Raw genomic sequence first — 9,038 nt, 5'->3', positions numbered from 1 at the left:
GAGGCTTCTTTCCCTTTAGGCACAGGAAGTGCCCGTTTGGTCAGTGCTTTTCTCCCCCCAGAGCAGAGATTTGTCTCATGGTGGTGATTTTTTTGTGGTGTGTAGCCCTGGTACCTGTGCTGTTCCTGCCTCAGTGCAGAACGACAGCCCTTTATCACTCAGAATGTGATGTTTTGGAAAGGTCATTCTTTGCATTGGGCAGAGAAGGTTCAGCTTTTTTTGCTAGCAGAAGATCATGTATTACAGGATCTGCCCAAGTTGCTGCCTCACTCAGGATCTGTTGCTTTCCTTGCCTTCCATTACTGCAGGGGCATCTAAATTGTGGCTTATGCTATTCCTGACATCTAAAAAACCCTTGTGGATTACTCACAGACAAAAAATTAATTCAGTTTATAATGCTGTATCTCCTGCCTATTTTGCTCTGAGTGATGTTGTTTACTTGTCTGTGGCTCTATCTGGCTATTGCTAGCCTGAGTTTCATTTAATTAGTGTCTCACTCTGGCTGCCTACTTTACAAAAGGATCACTTAAACAGCAGGATCTAAAGCGATCCCTTCTCCTATATGAACTTGTTTAGGGGTGCAAAACAAACAGAGACAACTCAGCCAGTTTCTGCTGCCTGTAAGAACAGAGGACAAACTCGGACAGAGTGAAGGCACAAACAATCTTAAACGGTTATGGACAAGGAGGCTACCTTTCTTATGCTGTGCAATGGTTTGAGCTGTTACATTGGTTAGACAGAGGCGGTAATGTCCCCATGATCCAGGATGGTTGCTCACTGTCTATTCAAGCGGGCTGCCATCAGCAGTGCTTGTCTGAAACTGTGAGTGTGTGTCCATAAACCCCCAAGCATTTAACTTTGGGGAGCGTTTCTTTCTCCTTATGGTGGCACAGCATTTAGCTAGCATTCTTCCTCATGTGTTGCCTCTCACTTCTAGTGGTATCTAACTATATAATTAAAACTCTTATTTTTAAGTCTTCTGCTATCAGTTGACAGGCTCATAGTGACGTCTGTGACATGAAACTATATTAAGGGTTATATATATAAAAATATGTTTTTCAAAGCTGCTCTAATACTGTTTTAACAATCAAAAGAATATTGTTATTAAACAGAAAACACTTGATCTTATCTATTTCTAAAAAAATCTATTGATGTTTCTAATGCACTTTGCATCATCTTCATTAAACACTAGAAATTAAAGCAGGTTTAATTTTTTGTTGTAAAGGATAAGAGGTTTTCCTAATTTTAAGAAAACCAAAGCAGTGCATATGTGAAAATGATATATTTTAAATGTTTGTTGAATTGCTGTTGAGCAGAGAAAGAGATAATCTTGTGGTCACTTCTAGGTCTTGATCTGTCCACTGGAGTCAAGAAGAAAGTTTCCACTGATTATAATAGTGCTACAATGGGCAAATATATAGCTGGTTATGAAAGATGTGAGTTTTAGACAGGGAAGTTTCAACTGACAGCATTTCAGAAATGTCCCTTCTAATCGACACTCTTTTCTAGTTATGTTTTCACAGATTATACATGATGAGAAACATTTTTCTTTAAATGAGATTAGGAAACAGAGCAGCTTTGAATGGGTTCAAGTCTTACACATGAAAACCAACACCCCTTGACAATATGGACTATTTTAAACTTGAAACGCTGTTGCGTTGTTTCTATATTTAAGTGTAGGTTATGATGCTAGATTTATCTCCCCACTCATCTTCAGTTTGTCACACATAGAGTGATCCTAAGAGATGCAAAAATCTTTTTATATAAAGTTCACTGCATGATTTGTGTCTAAAGATTCAATTTTCCTCATCCTTACTGCTATATGCTTCAGAGCAAGAAATCATTCCCTATTCTGTGAGGACTTAAACACATACTTATGTACATGATTGAATCAGATCCACCCAAAAGACCATTGGCTTTTGAGTAGTGCCAGCATTTTCTGTGGGACTGTGTGCAAGACCAGGCATTACATCATGTGAACAACACAAACTATTAGTGTACTTAAGTGGATCAAATGAGTAAATTCACATTTTCAAATAACCCTGAGCACACTTTCCCATTTCATACAGAAGGTTATTAAAATAATATTTAGCAATTTTGTTTTTAGCTTCTCAGAAATTTGAAATACTTCACATTAGTGTTTGTTAGTACATTGTCCTGGGTTCAGCTATAGCAGTCATTTTTCTCCTTCTTAGTAGCTGGTGCAGTGCTGTGTTTTTTAACTTTCAGCCTGGGAACAACGCTGATAACACCGATGTTTTTAGTTGTTGCTAAGTAATGTTTATTCCAACCAAGGACTTTCTCAGTCTCATGCTTTGCCAGGGAGGAGGGGAAGCCGGGAGGAAGCAGAGACAGGACACCTGACCCAAACTAGCCAAAGGGGTATTCCATACCACAGCACGTCATGCCCAGTATATAAACCGGGGGGAGTTACCCGGAAGGCCCAGATCACTGCTCGGGTCGGGCTGGGTATCGGTCGGCGGGTGGTGAGCAATTGTATCCTCTCCCCTTGTTATTTCACTAATCGTTATTATCATTGGTGGTAGCAGTAGTGGTTTTGTATTATACCTTAGTTGCGGGACTGCTCTTATCTCAACCCGTGGGAGTTACATTCTTCCCATTCTCCTCCCCATCCCTCCGGGAGCGGGGGGAGGAAGAAGGGGAGGGGGGGGAGTGAGTGAGCGGCTGTGTGGTTCTGAGTTACCGGCTGGGCTCAAACCACGACAGTTCTTTTTGGCGCCCAACGTGGGGCTCGAAAGGTTGAGATAACGACAGATCTGACCAGAGTGTGTTTAATCATATTTGTGATAAGCATTCATTGTTACTACTCGTCACAATGGTGATTATTTGGCTCTCAGACGTGTTGCGCTTGATCTCAGAGTTTCAGCATGTTGTACCTTACTTACAGCCACTATTTGCTGTTTTAGTGTTTATCGGCTGGGGGGCCTGGGCTAAGGTTCTTGTTTCACTGTACTTCATGGTAATGACTTGTAATACAATAGACTCATTGATCATGAAACTGGTCTGGTTCGTGCTTCCAGTGTGGCCATCACCACTATACATTGGGAGGTATATAATGAAATATTTTAGCAATTGCATATCTTTTTTTTTCTCCTCGGGGGGTAAACTTACGAAGGAAGCATTCTCTTTCACCCCCCGTTCCCCCACCAGCCTATTTGCAACAGCAGTTGAGAGTTCTGAAGGTTTTAGATGGCCTTTGAGTACCCTTGAAACCTGCCTGCTGATTGTGCTGGGGATCAGCATGTTGGCAAACATACGGAGTGTGTTTTACCCACGGCCATCCCGTCGTAGGAACATCCTATTTTGTTTAATGTCAAAAATTCAGCAGTATCAGGTTCGAATCTGGTCTAGGGTTAGACGACGATATAGGAGGACCACCAGGAGATTTTCCCTGAGGCTGGACAGTTATGAGTGGCAGGGTGTGTGGGATAGTATGGGCAAGTACCTAGGCCAGTGGGCCCCTCCAGTGCTTTGGAACTTCACCACTGAACAAGTGCAACATCCGGAAAAACTAGTAAAACACTTAAACGAGGTGTGCTGTTGTCCTGGTTATACCAGAGAGGGACAAATCTTGGCAACGTGGTGGGGCTTGGCCTATGCCTACAGAGCCCTGCTCAACACTATCCAGCACCTTCAAAGGGAAAAAAATGTCTCTGGATCGGATGGCAAAGCAACAGACAACGCAGCTATGCCAACTACAAGCACAGCAGCTACTCAGACCCTGACCACAACAGTCAACACAGCTACTCCAAGTACAGCAGCTACATCAACCCCAGTGACAAGCACAACAGCTACTCAAACCCTGACCACAACAGACAACGCAACTACTCCAACTTCAAATACAGCAGTTACACCAACCCCAGTGACAAGCACAACAGCTACTCAAACCCTGACCACAACAGACAACGCAACTACTCCAACTTCAAATACAGCAGTTACACCAACCCCAGTGACAAGCACAACAGCTACTCAAACCCCGACAGCAACAGACAATGTGGCTACTCCAAGCACCGCAGCCACACCAACCCCAGTGACAAGCACAGTAGCTACTCAAACCCCGACAGCAACAGACAATATAGCTACTCCAAGCACCGCAGCTACACCAAGTGAGCGAGCGGCTGTGTGGTTCTGAGTTACCGGCTGGGCTCAAACCACGACATACATTAATACCGTGTAGCGTTTAGGCACTTGCTTTTAATGTAGATCTTTACTGGAACTGCTCATTCAAATAAAGCATGTAAACAACATCAGGGTCTTCTCTATAAGCTCAGGGTCTTAGCTGTTAGTATTGCTCTATTTAGCAGAGTAACATTATGTTGAAGTATACTTGAGATATAATTTTACCAGAATTTATTACATTGTTATATTAACTCCTAGATGAGATTTAGGTTGTGACCTCCCAGCAGGCTTAGGCATGTTACCTGTAATCTTTCACATGCATACAGTTTATCATAGGCAGAACTCCTGCTTTCAGATCAGTCATATTTTAGGACTCACAATTGATATATCAGTCACAGCATAAAATGCTATCATTCCTGTAGACCAACTGTTTACCAGAGTATAGCACAAACTCTCCTCCTGTGTCTCATTTCATCACACTGTTCCACATAGTGATGTTTCAATGTGAAATGAAGTTTTTTCATGCTGTGCTTCTGAGTAGAAAAAAGGCAGAAGTACATGTAAGATAAATGGCAAAGGTTCCAGGAGAAACCTTGCAAAACAATACAGTTTGGAAGCATTACATTTGCTTAAATAATTTAGTACATAAATGGATCTGTTAAAATTTTATAACCAAATACTCTTTATGTGGCTTTGGGTTAGAAAATTGGTTATATTTCCACTGAATCACTTAATCTTGTATCTTATGTAGAAATTAGGAACTATAACTAACATGAAAGTTGTCATTGTAAAGTACTTTTGGATTAAGTAGCATTAGAAAAGTATTCTTTTCTTTTAAATAGCTTCATACACTTAATTTTCCTATTAAAAATAAGTATTTTAAATTTCTCTGAGGTTGAATTGATTTTCCACTAGTTTTATGGCAGGTTAAACTGCACAGTTTAAGCAGATAAGCTATTTGATCTCATACGCTAAAAGTGATATTTAGATCTGTTCTTCTCTTGAGTACTAAAATGTGTGCTGAGTTTAGTGGCATATTCTTGTTTGGCTTTTATTCATAAGGTATTCAAATAAAGTGAAACCTCTTTTAAGACTCTGAAAAATTATGTCCAGGGACAAAATGTGAACTGGGAAGTTAACTCCACGTACAAAGAATGTGTAAGTGCATTTTGTGTCTTCATAAATGTCCTCATGTCTGGAGTTTATATATATTAAGTGCAGGTATACAAATCCTTAAAAACAAGCACATGCCGGAGCATTTTCAAGGTGTAGAACAGATTGACAGAAAAAGTCAGTTGATAGTGAGTCGCTTGCTTGTTCTATGAGAAATTTTTTCATCTGTTGAAACATTCAGAATAGCAAATGCTGATGCCAACATCCTCATTCAAGTGTGAGAAGTGTGCTGCCCCACCTTTTCTAACAGAACACTCTTGTTAGAAATGGATCCTACTTCCCTCCCCATTCACTCAGAATTTGGCACTTATGAGAATATGTACCTTGCAGGTACTATCCACAGCTGACCAACAGGCAAAAGCATATTCTTCAGCTGTGCAAGCTCTATAACTGCTAGTTGCTTTTCTTGCGTGAGGTATCTTTTTTCGTCTTTGAGCTTGCTATTTTATGGTGGGAAATCTTTTTCTAGGAATTTATTTTAATTTTCTTATGTAACAACTGAGGAGTTCTAAATTCTTAACTGGGAATTTTTTATAGCTCTCAATTAAGCTTTTAAAATAAAAAATAAAGGATGTTGCACTAAATGCTGGAGGAACTCGATGCTGTCATGACTTCTCTTCATTAAAAATCTTTTAATGTTTTCCTTTTTTTTTTTTTTTTTTCAAGCAGTAATTCGTGGTAGCTAAATAACAGCAGAGAAATACAATCTTTTAGTGACATCAAAGCTGTGATATTGTGGAGATGGTTTATAGCTTTTCCATGCAAATAGTCAGTTCAGCTTAGATTTTTTGAAGGATCCAACGAGTACATAAGTATTTTCAAGAAGTATTTAACAATGCATACAAGGAAAAAATTAAGTGCTGAAATATCAGTAAAGAAGAGAAAGTTTTTTTCACAGTGAGGACCTTATTTCTTAGTTAATTTTGGTTTAGCTGCATGGAAAGAAAACCAGTGGAAAATATTCTGAAGTCTGCAAAAGCTGCATGTACAGCCTCCCATTTTGATGATGTAAAGTCATAGGAAATTGCCTAATGTCTAATTTCCTATTATGAGGCATTTATGCAGAACTGTTAGTAGAGACCTAAAAATCAGACTGTTTTGGAATGACATTTACCATTAAATGCTTCTAGTGCAAAGGCTGATTTATTAGATGACCACTTGCTCTGACACCAGGTAATAAACACTGATGTATTAATCATGTGATTCAATATTTGTGGTATTTGTGAAAGATAGCTATGATTAGAATTGCTGACATGTTGTTAACTATGCTTAACAGTGAGTAAATAACTTGTGGACTCCATGTGAGAGCATTTGGTGTAGTGCATGATCTGTCACATATAGAAGATAAAATGCAAAGGGTGAGCATGCCTATTTTGCTCATTAGAAAGTCTGAGAAGCTTGAACAGCCACTTGTACTCAGAATTCAGTATTTCAAAAATTTTTCCAATTTAGGAACGAGGCAACCATGCCAAAACAGGAGAGGAACTTAAATGGAATTAAAATATTACATTAAGAAACATGCTGTTCAGAGTTTGAGCAGGTAATATTAGCAGTCTTGAAACTTGATTTTTAAGAACTATTCATACAGCCTCCTTGGATACACAATCCAATACATATATATTGATTTGCATTCCTGTTTTTTTCTTTTTCATTTTTTTCCAGAGCTATCGGACCCAGGAAACAATAACAAAAAATTATAATTAGACTTTCAGATATTGCACTGTTTGCTTGATATTTTTTTTCATTCCAGATGTTTTTCTGTCTGGATGAGGCTTGAAACCCAAATATGCACCCACTAGTACATGTATGACTACAAATGGGTAATATTTACTTGGTGTGCTACTTTATTCATCATCATCAGCTTCCTACATGCACTTCATAAAATGAAAATAAGACTGGATTAGCACACAAATCTGTTTTAATTTCTTTCGTTCCATCAAAGAAAATCCAGATCTAGGCAGAAAACATACTGTGACAACATCAACTAAAGCTCAAAGATTTTATTATTTGAATTAGCTATATGGTTTGAGCCATCAGAACTTTATGCATGAAAGGTATCTAAAAATTGTCAAGGTACACTGAATGGTACAGAATCTTGTAGTTGAAATACCAGATCTAATCTTAGTTGGCTAAGATCAGAGCCAAAGATGAAGTGACTGAAGAACAGAGGAAGCACTGAGTTGAAAGAGCAGAAATTGTATCATTCTCCTCAATTTACTGGAGTGTGTCTTCTGATTGTTTGTTAGATTTACAGTCTGGTCTTCTTGGATCTTCATCTGTTTCTATTTACTCTGATAACAGCAAATCCCAAGAATGCTATATCAATCTGCTCCTGGCAAAAAGTTTCTCTCAACTGCCACTCTTGCCATGGGTATTTGTGATATTTGTCACCAAGAGTGAAGGTTATTGCAGGCTGTGTGTTTGAAGCTTTTATTTTAAACACTTCATAGGAAAGTGCTGAATGCACCCACCTGCTGAGGTCAGTCTGTCCTGCAGAGCACAAATTTCCCTTGTGCTTTCTGTCCCCCTTCATTCAACGCAGCTTGAATGAAGCTTTCCCTCCTCTCCACGCTCCCTAGATTAAACTGATTTGAAATGAGACACTTGAACAGATCAGGTCATACCTCTTCAGATATTAATCAATTACAATTAGCCATCATGTATAAACAGGTTTCTTTAGTTTTAGCAGAGTGGAACTAGACTATCTGTTTTCAGAGGCGTCTCTTTCCAGGAAACATAATTTTCTAAGGAAGTGTAAATCACTGAGATAATCCCACTGTAAACTGTGGCTAGGATCTGGTGAAAACTACTATTGGCACAAAATATCCATTGGAGCCTGTAGCACTCAGTTCAGTTGGGCTGAATTTGCTATATACTGGTAAGGAGATAAAATGGGTTCAGTCATGACTGTCAGTGAGAGGGGAATTTTTTGCATGGGCAGGAAAAGTGGTGTGTCTAAATATCCTATGCCAAAGGCTGCTTTGGGCAAGCACTTCAGGGGAGCTTTGATTCTGTTAAGGTTGATGGGAGCTTGCTCTTGCCTTCAGCAGAATCCAGATTTATCCCTAGCATTTTAGGCAGTTGAAAAGCAATAGATATATTCTTCTGGTTCAGATATGAAGTAATTTACACTGAATTAAATCAAAGACTTAAAATATCCACTGAATATAAATAGACAAAAAAGGCTACATATTTCATTGCAAGATTATATGTGTGCAGATGAAAAATTATAGCCCAGACAGAGTAGCAGAGGATCACCAGAAAGTTCTTATCAGCAAATGAGGAACATTATAAATTATTCCCTTTAGCTTGAAACTTCACTAGAAATATTTCAGTAACAGCAAAAATGTAATACAGACACTACGGTCTCTAACAACTTCATAAAATATCATATTAAATTAGAGAAGAGGACACAATAAAAACATTAAGCAATTAGTTCTAGAATTCTTTAAAGAGTCAACACCATGCTTAAAATTCCCAGGTCTGTACAAGATCAAAGAAAATGGCAAGGATCTTACTGAGTTGATCTCTTTCTGAGATGGTAGTGGTAGAATGAAACTTTGAAGTTTTATATACTTAAAGACATAGATTAAAATATTTTAATGAAGGTAAAAATGAACTCTGAAGTGGCCAGCCTTAATAAAAATGATACCATGTACAGTTCTGTGCTTGACTTGCTCACCAACGTGTGTTTATTTTAAATTGGAACTGCTGTATCCAAGGAT

The sequence above is a fragment of the Strigops habroptila genome, chromosome 8 (genome assembly GCF_004027225.2).
Source record: "Strigops habroptila isolate Jane chromosome 8, bStrHab1.2.pri, whole genome shotgun sequence".
NCBI classification, from domain to species: domain Eukaryota; kingdom Metazoa; phylum Chordata; class Aves; order Psittaciformes; family Psittacidae; genus Strigops; species Strigops habroptila.
This window is presented reverse-complemented; position numbering follows the sequence as displayed.